This window comes from Natator depressus, chromosome 4, assembly GCF_965152275.1.
Source record: "Natator depressus isolate rNatDep1 chromosome 4, rNatDep2.hap1, whole genome shotgun sequence".
NCBI lineage: Eukaryota > Metazoa > Chordata > Testudines > Cheloniidae > Natator > Natator depressus.
In genome coordinates this window covers 124,375,393-124,401,185 of record NC_134237.1, presented here as the reverse complement: position 1 = coordinate 124,401,185, position 25,793 = coordinate 124,375,393, and the positions used below count along the sequence as shown (strand labels likewise).

The 25,793-nt window shown below is 44.1% G+C and overlaps 1 long non-coding RNA gene across 1 annotated transcript in view; it reads right to left on the bottom strand.

Annotated features, from left to right (window-relative positions):
* The window catches only part of LOC141985995 (uncharacterized), a 59,787-nt gene that overhangs the window by 28,764 nt on the left and 5,230 nt on the right, over positions 1-25,793 (bottom strand). Inside the window, exon 2 of the long non-coding RNA XR_012639093.1 lies at positions 18,093-18,239. This is a non-coding gene — a long non-coding RNA (uncharacterized LOC141985995). The remainder of the gene's footprint in view (positions 1-18,092; positions 18,240-25,793) is intronic.

Genomic DNA, 25,793 nt, shown 5'->3' with positions numbered 1-25,793 from the left:
TAATTCTACTGAGTCAGTGGAATTGTGGTTTCACAGCACCTGGGATGTGAACCTTTTTCTCACAACAGTGAGCAGTTACTCACATGAGAAGGTCCACCAAAGTCAACTGGGGTGAGTATTATTCCCCAATGTGAGTAAAGGGCTCGCAATTCTGGCCTTATGAATTTTCTTTAAGAACCACAGTTTGAAAAATTCTGGCCCATGACACTCAGACGTGCTGACTCAACAGGGCAGTATTTATGGATGGTTTGTTATGTGAAAGACTGTATGTTTCTCATGTGCAAAGTACAACCATGCCCTTTCAGTCTGAATCACTTGGATGTTAGAACTCTTTTAGAGTCAGGACATTTACATCAATGTAGTTCACCGGGGGGGGAAAAAAATCACACAGCTGCACATCCCTTCTTATACTGGAATGAATGCATCTCTACTGGCGGTTGCACTTGTGTAGCTACAGTGCTAAAAACCCCAGAATAAACAGGGCCATAGATTAAAGACATCAGTAACTACCAAGCCATTCAATTATAATTTGCAATTTTTACCAATCTGTGCCGGATTAAGAACAGAACACTAGCAGTGAGGAAGCTCATTTGAAAATAAGAATGGCCATACTGGGTCACAGCAATGGTCTATCTAGCCCCGTGTCCTGTCTTCTGACAAAGACCAGTGCTAAAATGTTTCAGAGAGAATAGGACAATTATCAAGTGATCCATCACTTGTCATCCAGTCCCAACTTCTGGCAGTCATAGGTTTAGGGACACCCAGAGCATGGGGTTGGCATCTATGACCATCATGCCTAATAGCCATTGCTGTCCTATCCTCCAGGAACTTATTTTTCTTCAACCTAGTTATATTTAATTGGCCTTCACAATATCCCCTGGCAATGAGTTCCACAAGTTGACTGTGTGCTGTCTGAAGAAGTACTTCCTTGAGTTTGTTTTAAACCTGCCACCTATTAATTTCATTGGGTGACCCCTCGTTCTTGTATTATATGAAGGGGTAAATAATACTTCCTTATTTACTTTCTCCACACCATTCATGATTGTATAGACTTCTGTCCTATCCCCCCCTTAGTAATCTCTTTTCTAAAATGAACAGTCCCAGTCTTTCTAATCTCTCCTCATGTGGAAGCTGTTCCATACCCCTGATCATTTTTGTTGCCCTTCTCTGTATTTCTTCCAATGCTAATATATCTTTTTTGAGATGAGCCGACCAGAACTGCATGCAGTATTCCAGGTATGGGCATATCATGAATTTATATATTGCTTTATAATATTATCTGTCTTATTATCTCATTAAATGACACTGAATGAAATTCTGTCTAGCCCCTGTACTGCTGAAGCCCTCACAGCTTGCTTTGGGGTCTGGCACACTAGTTGTCTGTGACATGCCCAACCAAGGTTTTACTGACCCAGCCCCTAACTAAGGTATATTTGTATGGTCTTGTTCATAGGTCTCTTTCAATATTTCCTAAAATATTTGTAAATATGTCTCTTTACATATACAAAAGCTCACACATTTGCATTCAAAGCAGACAATAACACATGCAGTTACCTGGCATAAGGGCTCATCTGCAGACTTGAGAGCAAGGATATGGATACTGCAGCACAGTAAAGAGAGCCACTGAAAATGTGGCCCTCAGTGACATGCATCCATTTTTCAATAGATCTCAGCCTTTAAATTTGCACCTGCCAGTCTTGAGTGCAGAGATTTGCCCCCTCAAATCTGCACATGCAAGCAGCACTCATACACCCAAACCAAGCTGCCTAACACAAGAACATCTGAATTTGCACATGCCAGTGCCATGCAAAACTGGGGGTTGCACATGCAAATGACTGCAGCCTGAAAATTTCAGCGGCACACCTGGAAATGTAGCCCTTGCAGAGTTAGTCAAGGTAGAGAAACAAGAGGTTAAAAGTTGGCATTCCAAACTACCAGAGCATCTTAAGCTCCTTACGCCACATTCTACACCTGGCACCATATTTCATTTTTAATGGCCACCCAGTTCTCTCCACCCAAATCTCATGGGCCAAAGAAGCCTTGAGGACACACTAGCACTTATAAACCCTTGTGAGATTGGGGAGGTACAGAAACAAATCCTGTTGCTTTCTCGGTTATTTCAAAAGGGTTCCTCAAGTTCCAATTGTCACACCACGCTGAAGTAGCCAGGCTTGGTGCAAGGTAAGTTCCATGGGAGAATCTATTCCCCAGGTGCTATGTCAATATTGATACTGCCAGCAGGCCTTGCTCCTGACTTCTGCAAACCTGCTCTGTGAGGAGCAATGGCCTGTGGATCTGCATTAAAATAAATGTATCAGCTGCTCTGTCCCCTGCCCCTCAGGATTGTGGAGTCACCCCTCCTGGAAAGGCTCTTCCAGATCCTTCCCTTCCCCATACAGTAGAATCACACTGGCAGGGCCCTCTGCAGCTAGAGAGAAAGGGACAGACTTTGGCCCAATGTGTTGCAATATCAGGTAGAGGATATCCACCATTGCCCTCCAAGCACCCTCGCCTGCCAGCAGCGTCTTGGTAATTTTAAAGATGTCATTCAACTTTAGAAAAAAATAGACAAAATCGATGCTGTCCAGACAAAACACACACAAGAGATGAGCTCTGGTACTGGATTGGCATGCATTCTATCCGACTACCCAGCCTGCTGCCGGAACAGCTGTGATGAATGATGACACCAGAGGAAGCGCAGCAGCTGGACCCAGAACTGCTACTTATCATGCCAATCACAGAGACAGGCAGCCCCCACCAGGCTTGCAAAACAACGGTAGTCGCTCCAGGAGCCAAGCTTTGTGAAGCTCACCTTGCCCAAAAATCTTTTTATTTAAAGATGATTGATTTAAAAGTGCCAATCTCACCTCTGGGCACACAAGCAAGGATGTTTTTGTGCAATTCCGATTAGGGCAAGTGACTGTAAAAAATGGCACTGGGGACTCCACCGTGTTTATTGTCCCTCTGTGACTTCCAGGTCAAATGTGCTCAGTCAACAGGTAAAACCATCTTCTTCCTCACTGCCAGCCCTGCAAACTCATCCTGGGATCTGAAGTCAGCTACATTCTGTCTGGTTTGTGCATCACCACCTGTAACCCTGGCCCCACTGAGACCTAATTACAGCTGTAATTAAGATGCAAATCAGGGTGTAGTCCTCTAATTGCGTTTACAGATGTGCACACACTTACACCTACTGGTGTAATTACACCCCAGCTAAGTCAGGATTACTCTTGACAAAAATGCATGAACCAGAAAGAACCCAGCTTGACTTTCAGATCCCAAGATGAGTTTGCAAGAAAAGCAAACAACAAGGTCTCTTTTTACTTATAAACTTGGCGTATTTGATCTAGATTCAATGATAGACAGGGAAACCCTGCAATGCCACTTTCAGAGAGTCACATTTCAGTGCATATCCCCAAATTACAAATCTACAACTTGACAAAGTCACCCCAAATTATTTTAAGTAACTGAACCAGGAAGAACCCAGCCTCACTCAGCAATCCAAAGAGAATGAGTACCATGTGCAATTGGCACATGTTTTTCATCCACTGTCAACAATGACCTAACCCAGTAACTTTCTAGCTAATTTCCAACTATATCCAACAGTGTCTATTACAACCCATGGCTACATATAGAAACACACCATCAGCTAACCCCATGCATGTGGCATGGAAAATAAATTCCCAGGCTTTGTGTAATGCTCCTATGCTACCCAGTTATCTCCTCTGGCATCACTCTTCTTGCGGAGTTGATGAACAGGTCTGGGTTCAGCCTTGGCTAAGTGATTTCTTTCTTCTTTTGTATGGCTTGGGAAGGTAGCAATGACTACAAATTTATATCTAAGTTTGATAGCCAGCACATTGCCACAGCAGTGAGCTGGTGAATGTCCTTCAGGCCCCTGACAAAAAAAACGAAGGGCACCCTCAGATACGATGTGTTCCATTGTTTGTGCCTGGTGACCACAGTCATATACAGGTATTTGCCTCATTTTCCATTTCAAGAGGGTTTGTCCACATCTTCCATGAGATGTCCTGATGCAATTCAATCTGCATCAGTCTCTCCAACATAAATCAAAACCCGGTGGTTACTCAGCAGGGTCAGTGATGAGCTGTGTGTTTTGAGTGGTTGAAATGCTCCATGTGACTCTCCATAGAGCCTCAGCATCGAAGTTGGGTGTAAGGGTCTTGATACGGTTCTATAGAGGTTCTTGGGATTTTAATCTCATCTTTAGCAGGTTGTGCAGGTCATCATGCAGCAAGATCCTCACGTTTGCACTGACATGGTTAAGAAAGCGAGATGTCTGAGCAGTTCTTCTCATCTGTGAAGGCTGGATGTGCGATAGGACTGGGAGCCAGTCAACTGGAGTCAATTTGAGTATCCCTGACACTATGCGCATAGCATTCTTGAGTTGAGTGTCAAGAAGTTGAGTGTGACTGCTCTGAGACAACACTGGCGCACAGTATTCAGCTGCAGAATATGCCAAGGCAATTGTTGCAGTATGTAAGGTCCGTGGACTGGAGCCCCATGATGTTCCAGCCAATTTTCTGATAAGCACGACATGAGACCTGACCTTATCAATGTGTCTTCTCAAGGTGTTGTTGAAAGGTCAAACTCCAGTCCAGTGTAACGCTAAAATACCTTTGATTAGCCTCGTGGCTGACGCTCTCACCACAGAACTGCACATCGAGTTTGGTGTTAGCCATTTTATTGTTCTGATGGAAAGCGGTTACCATGGATTTTTGGGGGGTTAGGCCTAAGTTTCCAGCGTTGGAAATAATCAGTAATTGTGCTAAGATTGCAGGTTAGGCTGCAGCTGATGGTATGAAGGCTTGTATGCTGAACAGTTAGGGAAATGTCATCCGCATCCATGAATTTCCTTGATTCTGTCACTGGTATATCCGCGGTGCATAGATTAAAAAGTATCAGGGCCAGGACTGAGCCCTGAGGGATGCCCGACTTAAGAGGTCTTGGTTTACTGCTCTGGCCATTCAGGTGTACCTTAAAGCAGCAGTCCCCACTCATTGCCACCAAAAGGCAGATCATTCGCCAGCAGTGAATGACATGGGAGATCTTGAGGAAGAGGCCCAGTGTTATATGCCGAGGACAGATCAACAAGGGTGATCCCTGTCTTCAATTCACGTTGGAATCCTGCCTCAATGTGGCCGGTAAGTGAAGTTACTTGGTCACAGCAGTTCCTCTTCAGGAGAAATCCCGCCTGCTCTGCTGGGAGCATGTCTTCGATGGTATCAGTAGCGCTCGTTCCATGAGCTTGCTGGTGGTTGAAAGGAGAGGAGCAAGACAACAACCTTCACATAGTGCTTCTCTTAAATGTTGGTGTTTTTCGTGCTCTGTGTTTTGTGCAAATTCACCAACATACCAATGTCATCAATTGGCCACTGGGCGTCATATTACCAACCTCCCAGTGAATGTAGCAGTGATTCTACTTCCTCACACTGCCCTTTTCAGTGATTTCTTTCACTTGTCCTGATACACAATCACTTGGTGGTGCCTCCTCCTGCATGCCTTCCTGCAAAAGTGCCAGGGTGCTGCTTAGAAGGGAAAAAATTCTAACCACTGTCCAATCCTGATCCGGCCATCTCATATATGGAGACTCACAAGGAATAACAGAGACACACAGTATATTAGAGTGAGTAATTGTATTAAACAAAAGGTAAACATTAATTAACAATGCAAACGAATACTCTTAGGGTCACAAGTGCCCAACCCCGTGACTTAGAGCAGAGAAGAATAATGTCCTGTCGGTATACATACTGTGCTGGGGACCTGGCTGGCTGGTGAGGTTGGTGTATTTGGTAGTAGTGGAGAGCAAAGTATCCCACCACTTTAGGACACAGTCAGTGGATAGGTATCTTCCAGACAATGGCCCTGACTACCTATCTAACGGTTGATGCACTCAAACGCCATGACTTGGATGATCCTCCGGTTCAGATCATGGCCTGGTTCCCTCAGCAGCTGTAGGAGGGGGCTGATGTTCTTGGTCGAGGTCCACACTACCCCATGCTGGGCTTATAGATTTTTGCATTACAAAAAGTGGAAAAGAGCTTCTGCCTCTGAGGTACCTCTCCCTACAGAGGTACTCAGGGAACAGGCACAGACCCAATCCAAAATAACTCTAAATGTCCTAAATCCTTATTTCTTATTCTATAAAAGCCTAACTGTAGGTCAAAACAGGCAGGAGATCCTGATCTAGCAGCAAGAAGCATTTCTTCCCATGTGGTAACTGCTTTAGCTAGAGAGCTAAGGAACTAATCTAGTCCTTAACTAGTTGGGAGCTTTCCCAGCTGAAACCTATAGACTGAGAGCTACCATCAACAGGAACTAGAACAAGTTTAGGAACATTGTTGCCAGCGACCCAGAGGCCAGTTTTCAGGGTGACCCTGCATGCAGTCATGGGACTCCCTAGCTCACCAAAAAAAACCATTTTCCCTTCTGTAGCTAGCTCCTCTCTATGTTACGTGGCTTCTCTCTCCTCACAACATGGCTTCTCAGGGGCTGCCCTGTCATGAGACCCTTCCTCATGAGTTAGGCTTATTCAGTTCCCCAGGCTTAACCCATCAATCATCCTTGCTTTAATCCTCCTCTCTCTCTCTCCGCTTCCTCCTTTAAGCAAGCGGTCTGGTGGCCATCCAGGCATAGGCGGCAATAACTCCCTCAAAGCCGGCAGAACTAGCATCTCCCCTCTCTCCCACTTGATTGCCTCGCAGCTGGGACTCGGAGTCTGCCCAAGGCCCCGCTGTGTCCCAGGGACAGCGTGTCTCTCCCTCAGTTACTAGCAGGCACCTAGGAACCAAGGAAAGCTCCACGGGGGTTCCATTTGCAAACAACATTGTGTGGCGAGGGCGGAGGCAGGGTGCTCACTCACTGTATAAACCGATGGCTCTTTCTATCAAAATTTATCAAAGAAGTCACAGATCCACGTGTTAAGCTACAGCTGGAACAGCCAGACTTCTTTATATGGTCATGAACAGGCAAGTGGAGGGGTGTCAAATGACCAGCCCACTTTACTGTCTGGGGCTCATGACAGAGTCAAGATGTTGCAGAATGCCATTTTCATTTTTTTCAAGTAAGTTTCTGGCCCTTCTCGTAGCAAAGATAACTTTCCAAGTGTGAACAGAATTAAGGCTGTCCAATGGGGAGAAGCAATGGCTCAGAGCTACGAGCTCCCCCATTCATCTCAAAGCGGGGCTGACTCTGAAACCCAATAGTGACACTTAAGGGTCAGATTTTCGAAAAGACAGCTGGGTAAACGAGCATGCAAAATACACACTCATGCTTCATTTTCACATATAATTACACAAGCATACTGCCAAACAGACAAGGGGCAGAAACGGTGGGAATCACACAAAAGCCCGCAACAGTTTTCCCCTCTGAGTGATGCTAAATGCAATAACTTTACTAAACCTTGAGTTACTCCATAAGTCTACCCTGGATCTTGGTACAAATCTCTCACATTATCAGTAAAAGACCAAGAGTGAAATGGATTCACTGGGAGTTTAAAATCAATCTATCTGTAATATGTAGACAGGAGGAAGGACTAAGAGAATGCGCCAGTATTTGTGTTGTATTCCAAAGATATAAATTCCAGATTTATCTGCATGCACTCCAGCTGCATTCACTGTGTTAGGTGTAGCTGCATTGAATGGAAGCAGGATTAGGTGGAATAGCTTGGCAGAGCTGTGACTATGATGTGAAGAAAAGTGCTCAAGTAACTTGGGAGATCAAATTTGCTTTATTTTAGTGCCGAGTTTTGTGGGTTGTGACGGCAGATGTGCACAGGAGTGTCTTCCTGCCATGGGGACTATCAGCAGTCTGGCAGCGTACATGACAGTGGTCTCTAGGGCTCAGGGGAAGAATGGTAACATTTTGCATGTCTGGGGTGGTTTGAGTGGAGTATGCTCCGTGGTTGAATGCAGGCCAGGTGTAGGCAGCTGCTGTTTGCCATGCCTGACCTAAACCCAAATTTTGCCTCAGCAAAGAGAAGGTGTTAGACGTTATCCTACTATGCTCATGTGCTCTGTTCTCGAAGTGTTCCAAAAGCATCTGTAAGGGTAGAGCGGTAGTGTGTGTGTTCCTGGTAGGTTGGGGCATCGTTCAAAGAGGACAGAGTTAAGGCTGCATTACAGGGGTGGCATGTACCTTAACTTTGTACCTGCTGGCTTCCAGAGGTTTAAGTTAGCCATTCTCCACATTCGGGAGGGGCATAGGGCACCACTGGGCAACCTTAACTCTGGGTTAATGACGTTTTTGAGGCATTTAACAATACGCATAGACAGCAGATTCCCTGCTGCAGATCTCTAGTCTTCCCACATCGTTTGGCATAACAAGTGCCTCGACTTCACCCGCAATTCTGTTCACTGTAACGGCCCCCTTGCCACTCAGATTTGCACAATGGCTCTCAGGCTCACAGACAAATGGAGCGTCTGAACATTTTGGAAGCGACAGAAGGGGGCTCCTCTTTCTGTCTGCATGTTTTGTGCTGACTCAGCCCAGCCAACAGCAGGAGTCTCACATCCTACACTGAACGAGCTATGCCCTACACTGACCATCTCACTATACTTTCCGCCACAGATGTGCATCAGCTCGTTGTGGCAGGCCCTGTAGCCCCCTATGCACCAGAGGGTGAGACAGCTTCAGAAAGATACACTTGAGGAAGAATGACATGTTCTAGCCAATAAAGGCAGCAGTAGGCGCCCACAACAGCTCATTACAGCAACTGCATTCTGTCCTGAAATTGGAGCCCTTACAAGTAGTTAGATAACTGATATGGTCCATTAGATTGGCAGGCCGGAGTGCCAGGAAAACCATCTATGCTCAAAAGGAACACTGTTAGCAGTACTGAAGAGGGATGCAACAGAAGAAAATAAACAATAGTGGAGTCAGTTGGTGTAATTGGCCAGCAGACTAAGATAAATTCATTCCAGCTTGTGAATACGGCTGCTGAGCATGATTCACTGAGTAAATCATGTGGCCCTGAATACTGGGCAGGAATGAAATGAAGTACGAGACAAAGGCCAGTCTGCCTTTTAAAGTGCCTGAGTGAAAAACCACCTCCCTGCTCGGCCCTTCGGGTTTCAGTTGCCTGGTTTCTCTGCTGTCACAAGCTTACCAGTTTCCCAGCCAGCCATTAAGTCTTCCAGGGGAGACCCAAACCTGAGTTAATGTAAACAACAAATCAAATTTTAAAAAATGTTCTTAAAACCCCACAACTCGTTCAAGTCCTCTTTATAAATCAGAAAGCCGGGGGGGGGGGGGGGGGAGGGAAGGTGCAAGTTCATTTTTTGTTTCCTTTAAGATTAGCCCATGACTTGCTTTTAGAACGGTTTCTTGCTTGAATGTTAATGACAATGGTTCCATTGTCATTAACATTCAAGCAAGAAAGCGGGTTACATCTGTAACTGATAGCAGAATTTGTCCCAACAGGTTATTTTCACCCTTATATTGTTACTCTGTATAATAAACATTTACCTTCAATGTGGGCCTAATAAAATGGGGCCAAAGTCATCCTACATGCAATGCCGTATTATGGCACTGGAGCTGAAAGGTTGGAAGATGGGTCTCTGCGGGGGAAGGAGAATCTGGAAGGAGGAGGAGTGAGGCTGTAGGAGCGATGAACTACCCCCATAGAGAGAGTCAGGATGCTTTCCCCAGTAGCCCAGATTAGATTCTAGTCAAATGAATGTTTGGTTATTTGTGATGCAAATACGGCAGCTGGACCTTGCAGGGACTAGAGGGAAAGCTATTCCCCCTTTTCCCGTCATGCCTTGGGAGTTTTCAGAATAGATAATGCAGCTTTAAGGCAGATCAGTGTTCTGTGCCAGCAGCGGACCATCATGGTCTCACTAAAAATCTCAATTAAACTGAGGCCGATTTTTGACCACAGCCAAGCCCACGTGTTTCTCACAAAGGCAGATTCAGAAAGTGGGAGGCACGATGGTAACTCAGTTCTCTCTCAAAGGGGCAGGCATGTCTCTGCACAAGCTCATTCTTTACAAAGTTCACAACCCCCCCCCCCCCCGCATCTACCATTGCAACAGAAGTCTCTCGGGGTTCTGCAATAGATGAGGCATGATTTTCTCTCACTATCCTGAACCCTTTGGGATCCTAATAAGAAATATTTTTCTATGGCGTTGCTCAAAACTAATTCATTGACATCGCACGGCTAATGGATGAGGCCAATGTTAGAAAAATAGAGTAGAAAAATTGTAATCATAACCCAACATTTCCTTCTTTCTGCCATTACACTATCTTGCCTTTATTGAGAACTAAGGAAATATACTTCCACTGTGTGTCTGCAAAATACAGGTTAGAGAACTCTCCAAGAACTTGCCTTAAATGATAAAGATACTAGAATTTCTTTCAGACCTTGGGAGGCAGGCCAGTCCTCGCTTACAGACAGCCCCCCAACCTGAAGCAAATACTCACCAGCAACTACACACCACGCCACAGAATCACTAACCCAGGAACGAATCCCTGTAACAAACCTCGTTGCCTACTCTGTCCCCCATCTAGTCTAGCGACACCATCAGAGGACCCAGCCACATGAGCCACACCATCAGGGACTCATTCACCTGCACATCTACTAAATGTGCTATATGCCATCATGTGCCAGCAATGCCCCTCTGCCACGTACATTGGCCAAACTGGACATTCTCTACGTAAAAGAATAAATGGACACAAATCAGACGTCAGGAATGGTAACATACAAAGCCAGTAGGAGAGCACTTCAATCTCCCTGGATGTTCCATAACAGATTTAAAAGTAGCCATACTTGAACAAAAAAACTTCAAAACCAGACTTCAAAGAGAAACTGCAGAACTAAAATTCATTTGCAAATTTAACACCATTAATTTGGGCTTGAATAGGGACTGGGAGTGGCTGGCTCAGTACAAAAGCAACTTTCCCTCTCTTGGTATTGACACCTCCTCGTCAATTATTGGGAGTGGACCACATCCACCCTGACTGAATTGGCCCTGTCAATACTGGTTCACCACTTGTAAGGTAACTCCCTTCTCTTCATGTATAATAATGCCTGCATCTGTAATTTTCACTCCATGCATCTGAAGAAGTGAATTTTTTACCCAAGTGAGCTGTAGCTCACGAAAGCTTATGCTCAGATAAATTTGTTAGTCTCTAAGGTGCCACAAGTCCTCCTTTTCTTTTTGCAGATACAGACTAACACGGCTGCTACTCTGAAACTTACCCACAAAAGCTTATGCCCAAATAAATCCGTTAGTCTTTAAGGTGCCACTGGACTCCTCGTTGTTTTTGTGGATACAGACTAACACGGCTACCCCCGATACTATAATTTCTTTATGTCAGTTATAATAGTTATATTATTTTTTCCTTATTAGTTATAAAAGGAATTTTTCAGCTAAATTTTCAAAGAGGAATTTAACTTCCATTTAGGCACGAAAATAAGTGGCCTGATTTTTGGAAGAGCTCAGAAAGCTGGGTACAGAGATCTTTGGAAAAATCAGGTCAGAAGAGTCACTATGGGAGTTGCTGGGTGCTAAGCACTTTTGAAAAATCTTGCTACTATTTGGGGTACTTGGAAATCCCACTTGTGTATAAATAATAAATCTCCTAAAGAGCAGCTGTACAGAGCTTGAAAAATACATTGGATAAATCAGATAGTTATTGATGGTGGTGATCAGCAAAACTAACCTTGGTTGGTCCTAGTTTTATAAGAAGGCAAACACAAATGTGGAGTATCATGACAGACTGCACAGATGTATAGATCCTAAGGTCAAAAGGGACCGTTAGTCTGATTGGTGAAGGTCAGTATGCAGCTCATTGCATTCTTGTGGTACAAAATATGCATTAGTTTGTAAGATCACCACCAACTATCCAAGACCTCGATGCTGGGTGTGAATTCAGGATCAGATGACAGCATTAACAAATTAAACAGATTTTTTTCCTTTAAGTTTGCCCCTTTAAAATGATTTTTTTTCGGTTAAAGGTAACTGCTTGTGTTTAATATATCTCATGAATGACACTGATGGACTGAATCACGTTGTGTTTGATGACGACAGGGCGTGCTAATGAGCACTCACTGCACCTACAAAGTGACTTTCATCTAAAGATCGCCGAGTGCTGGGCTAACATGAATTAAGACCCACAAACACCCTGGGAGGTATGAAAATATAAGTTGCCCTATTTCACAGATGGGTTAACTGTTGCATAGAGCTAGTTTATGGTGGATCTAAAACTAGAACTGAGAAGTCATAAGGTATGTTTATCCTGAAGGAAAAAAAAAAAAAAAGTGTGTTCTTAACTTAGGTGAGCTAACTCCTGTTAGCGAACTTGGGTTAAAACAGAAGTGAAGAGATGGCAACTTGGCTTTTCATTTGGGTTAACAGCTCGAGTTCAAGCATATACAGCAGCCTAAGGTTGAACTCAAGCTGCTAATCAGGGTTAAGAGCAGAGTTGCTGGATCTTTACTGTTATTTTAACTTAAGTTGGGTTATGTAAGAACAGAAAAACGGCCATATTGGGTCAGACCAATGATCCATGTAGCCTAGTATCCTCTCTCTGACAGTGGCTAGTGCCAGGTGCTTCGGAGGGAATGAACAGAACAGGGCAATTTTGGGTGACCCATCCCTAGTTATCCAGTCTCGGCTTCTGGCAGTTAGCTATCCTGAGTTAGGAGCACACCTTTGTTTTGCCGTGTAGATATATCCACGAAGTCATTTGCCTTCTTAAGCTCTAGACCCCACTCCCTCATCGTGAGACATTATTTAATGCAATGCAATGGAATCATTTTAGTTTGATGTGTGAGGCGTGTCATCCCAAGCTTTAGCAGCCTTATTAAATGCATATTTGGAGTCTGCAGGCATCCTTTTATTGACGTATCACTTAAATCAGCCTCTGGACTAGATGACTAATGTACCACCAACATTTTTAAAAGGCTCCAGAGGTGATTCTGGCAAGTACAGGCCAGTAAGCCTATCTTCAGCCCTGGGAAAATTGGATGAAACTATAGCAAAGAACAGAATTATCAGACACAGAGATTAAACACAGTAAGTTGGGAAAGAGTCAACACAGCTTTTGTAAAGGGAAATCATGTCTCATCCATCTATGAGAATTCTTTGAGGGGGTCAACAAGCATGTAGACAAGGACAATCCAGTAGATACGGTGTACTTGGACTTTGAGAAAGCCTTTGACAAGGTCCCACACTAAAAGCTCGTAAGCAGTCATGGGATAAGAAGAAGTTCCTCTCATGGATCAGTAACTGGTTAAAAGAGGAAACAAAGGATAGGAATAAATGGTCAGTTTTCACAATGGACAGAAGTAAATAATGGGTTCCCCCTAAAATCTGGGACCTGTACTGCTTAACATATTCATAAGTAACCTGGAAAAAAGGGTAAACAGTGAGCTGGCAAAGTTTGTGGACAATACAAAATTACTCAAAATAGTTCAGTCCAAAGCTGAGTGTGAAGAGTTACAAAGGGATCTCATAAAATTGGGTGACGGGGTGACAAAATGGCAGATGAAATTCAATGTAGATAAGTGCAAAGTAACACACCCTGAAAAAAATTATCTCAACTATACATACAGACTGATGGGGTCTAAATTAGCCATTACCAATCTGGAAAGCAAGCTCGGAGTCTTTGCAGTTAGTTCTCTGAAAACATCCACTCAACGTGCCGGGGCAGTCACAAAAGCGAAAAGAACGTTAGGAACCATTAGGAAAGAAGACAGAAAATAGCATAATGCCACTATATAAATCCACAATAAACCTACAGCTTGAATACAGTGTGCTGTTCTGGTTGCCCCATCTCAAAAAAATATATATTAGAATTGGAAGAGGTGCAGAGAAGGGCTCTGAAAACGATTAGGGGTACGGAACAATTTCCCCACAAGGAGAGATTAGAAAGATTGGGACTGCTCAGCGTACAAAAGGAAAACTTAGGGGAGGTATGATAAAGGTCTATAAAATCATGAACGGTGTGGAGAAAGTCAATGTAATGGTGTGGATGAAAGTCAATTGCAAAATGAAATGATTCATTTAAGGGTGATCAGTCCCTAAATGAGAATGGTTATAATCCATTCTCTAACAGTACCTTAACGGTAGATGGAGCTTAATCTAAAATTAGCATGCTGCTGTTTTTATAATCAATTATAACAACTCCCCTGAATTAACATTAAAGCCACCTTTTAGCATAATTAAATATTTTCTACTTTCTCATTAGCTATTTACCATTAAACATCACCTCATTTAGCATCTGTGGAAATGTCATACCAATAACTATCAATATAGATAGCATTTTCCAAAACATTAACAATTTATCGAAAACACTTGTAAAAACCAGTAAGGACCAAAACACGTTTACAACATAACCTGGGGTTATGTATGTCCTAATTTATCTTCGACTTGCCTCTGAATTGTGTCACTTCACTTTACTCATATTTTACCAAGCCTCCCTTGACAATTGTCAAAGAAATAGATTTTGGGGCCTACTTACATGTCAACAATTCTATATAAACATAAGCAAGTATCCTCTCTGTAGGCTACAGATAATGAGAGCCATATAAGCACCTAGACAAAGATAGAGTGAGATAGCGGTTTAAAGGTAAGTGTCATACAGAAGATACCACAACCCCAGGCCTCCACTAATAGCCTCCGATAATTACATGCATTGAACAGCTGAGCAACAGAGCATATTCTACAGAGGTGCCGAAGAAAATTAGGAGAATGTGCAAAAAATCAATGTAAACAAACAATCACTCTTTTAAAGTTCCCAAATGCGTGCTAGGCATTTAGCAGAGAAATATAAATAATATTTAGGTTTTATGTATTGGCATCTTTTTGATGCGCTGACTTGTTTTTTTTTTTTTTATTGATTTGCGATTCTTCACGCCACAAGCTGGATAAATAAATATGGCTCTTATCTTTTTAAAAAACTGGATTTCAGGAAATGTGACCCTTTGGCAAACCATACATATACAAACCATGATCGGAGCAATATTGCCTGTGAATTGTACAGACAGAGAGCCTTTGATGAAATAGCCACAAGATGTGAAAGTTCCTTTACTGTTCTGCTTTTTATGCCCCTTCAATGCAATGTGGCAGTGGCCTCTTGCCAGCAGAGCTTTATATGTCTATGCAAAGTTCCCTTTCCCTCCTCCCCCACTCGATCGTGAAGAAAAAAATACAATGAGATTAGCTTTCTGCTCATCCAGCAACTAAGTGTGCAGCCCACAAAATGGCGCACTGATGAGCTGAGCATAAAATTGGTCCGAGCCACAAAATTCAGATCCAGCCGCAAAGTCTGGGGAATGTTTGGATCCAGGGTTTTGGCTTGGCGCCAGCTGCAGTATATTTCTATAGTGCCTTCCATCCCCAGGAGCCCACCAAAGTGCTTAAAAAATGAACACGATAGTCATACTCTAAATAAGGATCCTATTTATTTAAATGGGAACTGCTGGAGGCTCAGAACCCTTTTAAAAGCCAGCTGACAGAGGCACGAATTCAGTATAGCGCTTAAACACATACTTAAGTCAACCCTTTAATTTTAAGCATGTGCCTAACCCCCCTTGATTTCATGTGTCTGTATAACTGACTGCAGTGGGACTTGCTGAATTAGAGCTTTGTTCAATAGCCTATATCAGGATTTAGGAATCTGACTTTAAGTTCCTATCTGTGAAAATCTTGACCTTCAATTATTGGAGATCTCCCTTAGGTTGTACTATAGTAGTCGTAGATCCTTTATCCTCTTTAATATAATGTCTCCTAGTGCAAAGTAGCTCCGCACAGGGCCCAGTGTCTATACAGCACAGTCAAGCCCTAAATAATCACCACTAAGTACAAGAAATGACTTACCATTTGTTTTTGAAGCGCTGAAATTTAATATTCTCATTTGAGGGTTTAGCGATAATCCATTGATAAGGGGAACACCACACCAGAGCTCCCAAGGGTGACTCAGCCACCAGTGGATCATATTCCAGCTGGATGGCAACTTTTGTCTCTCTCTGTTGCTGTTCCATTATTAAAACTCTTGAAGCAAAACAGGGATGTTCTATGAATCTGCCTCTTAGGGAACTCTCTAAATAAATTTACTGAAGAGGCTTTTGTGCCAGATTTATTTCCAAGTTTTATCTCCCAGAGAGAGTCCAAGTTCTTCGTTCCACTTTTTCCTCAATAAGGGTCAGGAAGAGTGGCAGAGAGCTGGTATCAATTAGCAACATTGGCCACCAAAGTGTAGGCAGATAAATTCCTCCAGAGGAGTGGTGGTGTGCTCAGACGTGGTTCTAACAGAATGTATCATTTTCAAACAGAATGAGAGACTGAACTCTTGTTTTGTTTTTTGTTTGTGTTTGGTGGAAGGCGAATGAAGTGATGGCGCCTGTCTTGGTTAAGTCTAGAATGTACCTGATAAGTAGCTCCTAGAGGCTGTTACTTGAAGCTTTTTCTCCCCCTTCTGCAGTGTGGATTGTCCCACAAAGGGAGTTGGAGGAAAGATAAATTAGGTTTGTCATGTTTATCACTCTTTGTAGGACAACCACAAGGAAATGAAGACGGGACAGATTCTGATGGGAACTAGCCAGATTACAGGGCAGGAACATCAGAGAGAAGAGAACCTCCTGGAGATACAACCAATTCACAGGCCCCACAAGCACACATCCTTTACTCCTTCCACATGCTAACCCTCCTGTGGACAGTCATCTGCAATTATATCTCACAAGCACTGGACAACCCCTTTTACTCCTTCTGTTAGGCTCTGCCTGCTCAGCCTTGATAAGGATGGAGGGGGACCACCCAGTCTTAAAGAATGTATCCTCACAGCTCTTAGTTATACATTAGGAAGGTACGGCTCCACATCTTCCCCCAGTCTGAGAGTCGAAATCAAATTTAATATCTACCTTCAAAACTGAAAAAATCACCCTCTCTAGAATAAGCAGGGTACATTTGTTCTCCCAGTCCCAGAAGATGCTGCAAGGCATTTTCACCAAAGCCCCTACATGATCCCTTTTTACTGCATGTTCTCACCTCACAGCCTCATCGGTCTTCACTTGGAAGCAGGCTGAGAGAGAAAGGGAGTTCCTTCTCCTTTTCTCTCACTTCCTTTCTTTTCTGTCTCACTGTTCCTGCCTTTCGCTCTTCCTCCTCCTCCACAGTTTCCAATCCAGACAACTCATTGAGATGTTAGTTGAATAGGGTTAACTTGCACCCCAGCACAATTATACACTCACTTATAGAAACTGTATTGACTTCCCAGATAATAAAAACTTTAGGTCAAACTGAGACTCTAAAATGTTTCCTTTGAAACTCCCCTGCCTATTGCTGCTGGCTTATATCAACTGGTGTCTTTCTAGAGATTTTGTCCAATATGCTCGTCCCATATGCGTCAACAGAGTGCCCTTGTTGCCAAGAAGGCTAACGGCATATTGGGCTGCATTAGTAGGAGCATTGCCAGCAGATCGAGGGAAGTGATTATTCCCCTCTATTCGGCACTGGTGAGGCCACATCTGGAGTTGCATCCAGTTTTGGGGCCCCCACTACAGAAAGAATGTGGACAAATTAGAGAGAGTCCAGCAGAGGGCAACAAAAATGATCAGGGGGCTGGGGCACATGACTTATGAGGAGAGGCTGAGGGAATTGAGCTTATTTAGTCTGCAGAAGAGAAAAGCGAGGGGCAATTTGATAGCAGCCTTCAACTACCTGAAGGGGGGCTCCAAAGAGGATGGAGTTCAGCTGTCCTCAGTGGTGGCAGATGACAGAACAAGGAGCAATGGTCTCAAGTTGCAGTGGGGGAGGTCCAGGTTGTATATTAGGAAACACTATTTCACTAGGAGGGTGGTGAAGTACTGAAATGGGTTACCTAGGGAGGTGGTGGAGGAATCTCCATCCTTAGAGGTTTTTAAGGCCTTGCTGGGATGATTTAGTTGGGTTTGGTCCTGCTTTGAGCAGGGGGTTGGACTAGATGGCCTCCTGAGGTCTTTTCCAACCCTAATCTTCTATGATTCTATTATATCATTTGGGGGAGAGGGGGACGGGGGGAAACACCACCAAAATCTCCCCCTACAACAAAACTGTCTCGTAATAAACACACTAGTAAATACACTTTACCTGAGTACAGAAAATGGAGTTCCTCCGAATGTTGATGACCATGGACATTTTCAGATTATGGTGCATACATTACAGCTCTCAGCCTCCGTAAGCAATCCAGCCATCACTGACTCCATCAGTCAAAAGAAACTGCTGCCCAGTAGCACTCTAAAAACAAAACACAGGCATTTCAAGTTAGGGCAAATACGAAACTCCAAGGCAACTGATGGATTCTAATATCTGATATATCTTCTAATATTCTTTCCCGATAGGGAAATTAACTTCATAATCAAATTTAATCCCCATCTCTCAGGAATAATGGTGTTGCACAGATATAACTGAAGGCACCATTTGGGCAGCAAAATCTTTATTGCTGGGGATGATACACAAGCCAGGAAGAACCCAGCTTGACTTTCAGTCCTAAAGGTGAGTTTTGAGAGTTTTAGAAAAAACAGCATTTAATTCGTGAACTGGTCATATTTAATGTGGAATCAGTGAGACACAATAAACTTTGGACCCCACAATGGCACAGTTCAGAATAGAACTGCATTTTAAGGTCAAATAGAGAGAAGGATGGTTTCATGGTTAAGACACTGGCCTAAGGCTCAGGACAGAGATCCAAGTTCAGTGCTTGACTCTGCCACAGATTCTTTGTGTGACCTTGGGCAAGTCAGTTAGCCTCTCTGTGCCCTGCTTCCCCAGCTGTACACGGGATGCAATCACATTGCTAAATCACCCAGCTCTTGTGAGGAGAAAGTTAGTTTGTTAAGATACTAAAGTGACGGAGGGCACTTCTGAGCCAAATCTGTGCTACGCTGAGATAGCAGGAGAGGCATGTGCTTTGTGAATGATTTTTGAGCCAACCCTACCATTCCTCCTCATGGTAGCCAAGCCCCGTGATAGGAGCTCGGTCCAGAAAAACCACTGTCCAGGAGAGGAAAGTTGCCTTGAGCTTCAGAACAACTCCACTTCCTTCTGCCGAATGTGCTGAGTTGCCCGAAGTCTCTATCTTGCCCAACCAGTGACATGGGCAGATCACAGACTCTACCTGGGAATGGCCCACACCTCTGTTGGCATGACTTAGAAAGACAAGTAGTATCCACATAGCTTATCACCACTCTTCCATAGGAGTGGAAGGTGTCCAGCACTTAGCAAGAGTAGGTCTCAACAAGGACCATATTTATTTTTACACTGGTTTTTTACAACTCTTTGTATTTTTAATTTTTGCAAGGAGGAGGGTAAGCACCAGCAGTACTGATGGAGAACTTTGTTCCACAGAGGAAGCACCAGCACCATGGAAGAGGAACATACGCTAGAGAAGGATTAATGTGCAAATGAATCCCCTATTGTGAGTTAACAGGTTTCAGAGTAGCAGCCGTGTTAGTCTGTATGCGCAAAAAGAAAAGGAGTACTTGTGGCACCTTAGAGACTAACAAATTTATTTGAGCATAAGCTTTCGTGAGCTACAGCTCACTTCATCGTGAGTTAAGTTGTGAGTTAAGTTTTTCTTTTAGCGATGAATCAGCATAATAATCCATCTGTAACGTTAGATGTGTCTGCTTGTATTACAGCAAAGGGCCATCTGCCCGTTGGAATAAACGTTCAAAATGCTGCTGGGACCACAGCGATGGTCTCTTAATGAAAGGCGGTCAGCAATTAGCCCTTCAAGGAATCATACCCATGGGGTTCTGTACCAGGGATGGTCTCCAAACCTGCACTCAACAAGTGTTGGATTTTTTTTTTTAACTGTCTGTGGCAGGCTTTCTGTGTGGGGGGTTGTTTTTTTTGGGGGGGGGGGAAGAGATAAATATGTTCCAATTCCTGCAACAGCAGGAGCCAAGTCAAGTTGTAATCAACATATGGCCATTGTAAGCTGGGTAGCCATGAATTAGAAGGGCAAACTGCTCATCGTTTCCAGAATGCCCCTCTGAATCACAGCCACCTGCTTAGGAGGCCAGGCTGCAGCAAAGCAACTGGCCACGTGATTCCATCTGTTTAATCAGTGTGCTATAGATTTGGGGAAGCTGACTAACTTTGCCTCTATCTATTTTCTTTTCTCTTTTTTTTCCCCTCTAATTGGAGTTTGCTTTATGCCGAGATCCTCAGCCGAAAGGGCGGACACCACAGAGACAATGGAGCACAACTAGGCCAGAGCTGGAATTCGTTAAACTGAAAGCAGCTTTCTTCCCTTGCTAAGGCTGAACTGCTTAAAGGGAACAGATGAAGCAAGTATCCAGTTGCATCATGGAAGTGGGGGAAAGCCTCAGCCTGTGCTGTTAACTGGGCTCTCCTGAAAGCAGCGTTTTGCAGCCCTGAAAGGAAGATCAAACGTACATAGCACATTCCCTCGAGTAAGAAACTGTCATACGGCTTCCTTCTTTCAGGGGAAAAAATACCCATACCAACCATCAACCCTCTGTGCTAGTCTGCGTCAAGATATATTGAACTGAGTTAGCAGCCCAAATGAAATCGAAAATAAAAGGGGACCATGAACACGTGCATAAAATCCATTTCAGTGACGTTCTGGTTCTTGTTTCACAAAGCAACAGTAACCAGAATATTCAAAGCTGAGGCTGACATATGGTTTCCTGATTCAAGTCACACAACCTTATTATGCAGAAATTTAGTTTCTTTTCTAATTAATTCCTGTTTTACTTTTTCTTTAAAAAATAGTGGCTCTAAAACAAATATTTACTTGAGAGACCTGAATAGCTTTTACCAGCCAGTTAAGGTGTACTAGGAAACACATGATGTTGCCAATAGACTAAAATGTCTCCAGAGGAGTTAGGTAAATATTTAGATAGGTGCTTACAACATGCATGAAAAACCACTGGTAAAATTCTTTAACAAGAAGGGTTAACGAAAGCCTTAAGAGTTTTCCTATTCATTTGCTGAAGAAATAGATGGGGATGGGTGGAGAGAGAAAATAGGTATCAAAATAAATGACAAGTTAAAAAGCATTCGCTCTGAATCAGGCAAAACAGGGACTTGAAGGGGAATAAGCTATACTGGTATAAGGCCCCTTTATCCTGGTATAATTGTGTGTAGACCAGCCCTAAACTTCTATCATTAACCACCTTACAGGTCATTAATATTGAGCTGTAAAGCAACATCAAACCGGATCACAAACGTATGTATACTGATGAGCTGTATCTGAGTTCTGTGACAGTTGTTAGTAATAGTTTTTCAGGACCTCAAACTTAATCTCCTCCGTTAGTTTACCAAAAAAAAAAAAAAAAAAAAATTGGATATTCATGGCCACAATTAGGACTTTTCCAGAGGCAAAAATATTCAGAATGTTGTATAACTAATTCACACACTGTCTTCTAGTTTCAGGGAATACCCAGGCTTATCTCTTGTTGTAAAGATGGAATTCTTCTTGTTCCTTAACCAGTCTTTATTTCTTATTAATTATTATAATTATTATTATTATGATTAACTCCCTATTCTTGCAACTTGTTGGATCAGGACCTACATTTCTGCTTTTCGTCTGGAATGTGGCAGAATTAGACTTTAACAAGGGCTAATTATCGTTACCAAAAATCTATTATTATGCATACTCAGAAAGCTTTTTGGCAAGTTTACTATCAGGAATATTACATTTTTGATAGATATTTATTTTAATTTCCCAAATGTGCCGACCCCAAGCTCTGGGTGCATAGGCAAACATCAGTGTAAATCACCATTCTAAACCCTAAAAACAATTGTAGAAAACCCCTCTCCCAATACCCCTGGTACAACGCATATGCACTATAGACAGAGAGCGTCACATAATTCCATACTTAAAATTTTAAAACACACGTCGGGTGGTTTAAAAATGCGTTTAATTTACATTCAGACCAGATGTGAAAATGTGTTGAGCACCGACAGTTTCCCTTCGCTACAGTGGGGACTGCAGGTTCTCCTGACCTCTCGGGAGTTGGCTCTGGGACAATTTAGAAGCGCACATTGTACCAAAGCAAACTGGACTTGAGAAGATATGCTTTCAGGCTGACAATTAACTTTTATAGCTTCAGCACAGGCAGATTGTTCAGCTGAATTGCACCCTTTACAGAATTGAAAATATGGCAGTGCATGCACTGTACAACTGCTGGTTATGCTTCAGATCTGCCCAGCTCACAGGTCTCCAAACCGTGGGGCGTGCCCCGTACATGGACGCTGAGGAACGTTCGTAGGGGCGTGGCAACTCCGGGCCAGCCCCCACGGGGTAGGAGGGAGTGCCACCCAGCCCTGTTCCGCTCCCAGCTCCGGCCCCAGCTCCCGACCCCGCTCCTGGCCCTATCCCCAGCCTCAGCTCTGCATCGAGCAGAGGGCCTGCTCCCACCCGAAGCCTCGGCCCCTAACTGCGGCTCCATCCCCGGCCCCACTCCCAGACCCAGGGCCATGCTTAGGCATACGCAGCATACACAGCTGCAAAAGGCACCCGAAAATTGGGGGCACGCCAGGGCTGCGGGGCCCCGGCCAGTTCCGCTTGTGCTGTGCTCTGACTCCGCTGTCCTACCCAGAGGCAGGCTGGCCGGGGCTGTGTGCGGTTTGCACCCGGAGTCTTCCTCGCTGCACATGTGCAGAGTGAATCAGGACAACAATCAGCAGCAGGGGTGGGAAATTAAAAAAAAAAAAAGGGGGGGACACACATGAAAGAAGCCCCCTGGCCCTTCCCCCTCGCACACTGCTCACTCCCTTCAGCCCACCCACTGGCCGGAGGGCTTCTCTTTGGGAGATCAACAAGGTAGGAGCTGGCGTGGGGCTGTGGGTGCCCAGAGGGAGCCGTGCGTGCTGGAGACAGGAATCTCCTCTCAAAGCTGGGTGTGTGGCAGGGGCCCCTGGCCAGAGCTTCCATCACCCCCCCATGCAGATTAATACACAGGCCAACGGGGCACGTGCCCAGAGCCGCCCTCCCCTCCCCCGTGGCCAATATGGGAGCCCCCAGAAAAATGGGCACCCAAGCAGACCGCCCAAGCCACGGGGTGGAAGAATCCCCGAGCTCGCCTGAGTGCCCCGGCAGAAGCCGCACCGGGAAGGATGGCGCCAGGAGGGTTCTGAGGGTCCGCAGGTGGTGGGGGTGGTGGCTGTGTCCCCTCAACACACTGGGGTCAGCAGCACTGGCTGGGGACCACCTTCACCTTCCCCTCCCCCGTCCCTCAATATCCCTCCTCAGGGCATATTGCATAGGGCCCAATAAATCCTAAGGATGGCCCTGCCCAGACCCAGACCCACCCCCAGCTGCGGCCCCAGCCTCAGCCCCCTTACCTTGTCCGCGTCCCCTGCCCCAGCCATGGCCCTGTTCTCGGCCCCGGGATGGGAGGGGGGGAATAGAGGCACATGGATAAAGGTAAGGTGGGGATGTCCCTCAAAAGTTTGGGGACTACTGGTCTAGGTATCTATATGATTCCCATCACCACAATCTCAGAGCCTCAACTACATGTAGGCATTACTCTCCCCATTGTGCTGATGGAGCTCTAGCGCAGAGAGATTAACTGACTTGTTTAAAGGTTGCAAAGGGAATCAGCAGCAGACATGTGAATTGAACCCAGGCCACCCAAACTCCACTCCAGCACCTTAACCCCAAGGCCAGCTTTCCCCTTACCCCGTATAAAAATAGCGGTCTTATTCCTTCAGCCTTGCAAACGAGTTCAAGAGTTTCCCCATTCATTACATTTTCCTTCCTCCAAACTTCAAGCCATTGTAAATAATGCTTAGCATTTGGCCTCCTACATTACTGAATGCATTCTCTCTCTTCTTTCCTGCACAATACAATTTAGCATTTAAGAAAGTGACAGTTCCATGACTAATTGCAGTTCAGTGTTTGCCTGCATGGGCGGATTTCAACACAGCCAAAAGTCACAACCCTTGAAATAACTTTCAGGTTTCAGCCAAGTGAATTATCATTCATATTAATAGATTCTTTTGCCAGCCCACACTCCACCTTCAGCCTAAAAAGGAAAATGTAACCATTCCAATGAATCCTCAGCAGCATAATCTTCACTGCTGCAAGCATGTTGTGTCATTGTCCTGTTCTACTGAAGTCCATTACACAGATCCCAGCTGCTTGCGGCATGAATTTTAAGTGTCACAAAGTCCTTGGTTGTCAAGATCTGCTATATGGTAATGATGGGCTGTGCATTTCACAAACATGCAGATGTTATAATAAGGAGAGACAAGCATGCATCGCTACCCCTCCTCTCCCAGAAGTCAAAGGGAATTTTGCCATTGGCTTCCAGAGGAGCAGGATTAAGTCCATAGAGCAGTTACCACTATTTCTGGCCACAACTGTGGTAAGGAAATGAATACATGAATAAACTTTCATTCATTAAAGTCAAAGTAAAGGTGGGCTGGAAGACAGTAAACCCAGACCAATGGTTCTGGATGGTCCAACACCGTATAGATAAATTAAATGGAAGTTATCTTGAAAAAAATTTAAGTGCATCAGAAACAGGAAGGCTGCCAAACAATCAGTGGGGCCACTAGAAGATGATGGTGCTGAAGGAGCACTCAGGGAAGACAAGGCCAAATGAATTCTTTGCACCAGTTTTCACTGCAGAGAATGTGATGGAGATACTCACACCTAGGGTGACCAGATGTCCCGACATTATCAGGATCATGCCAATATTCGGGGCTTTGTCTTATATAGGCAACTATTACCTCCCCCCCGCTCCACACACACACCTTGAAAATAAGTGTCCCGATTTTTCACACTTGCTATCTGATCACCCTACCCATACCTGAGCCATTCTTTTTAGATGACAGATCTGAGGAAGTGTCCCCAGACTAAGGTGTCAATTGAGGTGGTTTTGGAACAAATTGATAATTTAGATAGTAATAAGCAACCAGGACCAGACAGTATTCACCCAAGAGTTCTGAAGGAACTCAAATATGAAATTGTAGAATGACTAACTGTGGTACAGAACCGATCACTTAAATCAGCCTTGTACCAGATGACTGGGCGATAATTACTGTAACACTGATTTTTTTTAAAAAAGGTTCCAGAGGTGATCTGGTAATTACAGGCTGGTAAACCTAACTTCACTATCAGGCAAATGGGCTGAAACTATAGTAAAGAACAGAATTATCAGACACATAGATGAACACGATATGTTGGGGAAGAGTCAACACGGCTTTTGTAAAGGGAAATCATGCCTCACCCATCTATGAGAATTCTTTGAGGGTGTCAACAAGTATGTGAACAAGGGGGATACAGTGTACTTAGACTTTAGGAAAGCCTTTGACAAGGTCCCACCCCAAAGGCTTTTAAGCAAAGTAAGCAGTCATGAGATAAGAGGGAAGTTCCTCTCAGAGATCAGTAATTAGCTAAAGGATAGGAAACAAAGAGTAAGAATTAATAAAAAAAAGAAAAGGAGTACTTGTGGCACCTTAGAGACTAACCAATTTATTTGAGCATAAGCTTTCGTGAGCTACAGCTCACTGCATCCGATGAAGTGAGCTGTAGCTCACGAAAGCTTATGCTCAAATAAATTGGTTAGTCTCTAAGGTGCCACAAGTACTCCTTTTCTTTTTGCGAATACAGATTAACACAGCTGCTACTCTGAAACTTAAGAATTAATGGTGAATTTTCACAATGGAGAGAGGTAAATAGTGGGATCCCTCAAGGATCTGTACTGGGACCTGTCCTATTCAACATATTCATAAATGATCTGGAAAAGGCGGTGAACAGTGAGGTCGCAAAATTTGCAGACAATACAAAATTACTCAAAGTCCAAAGCT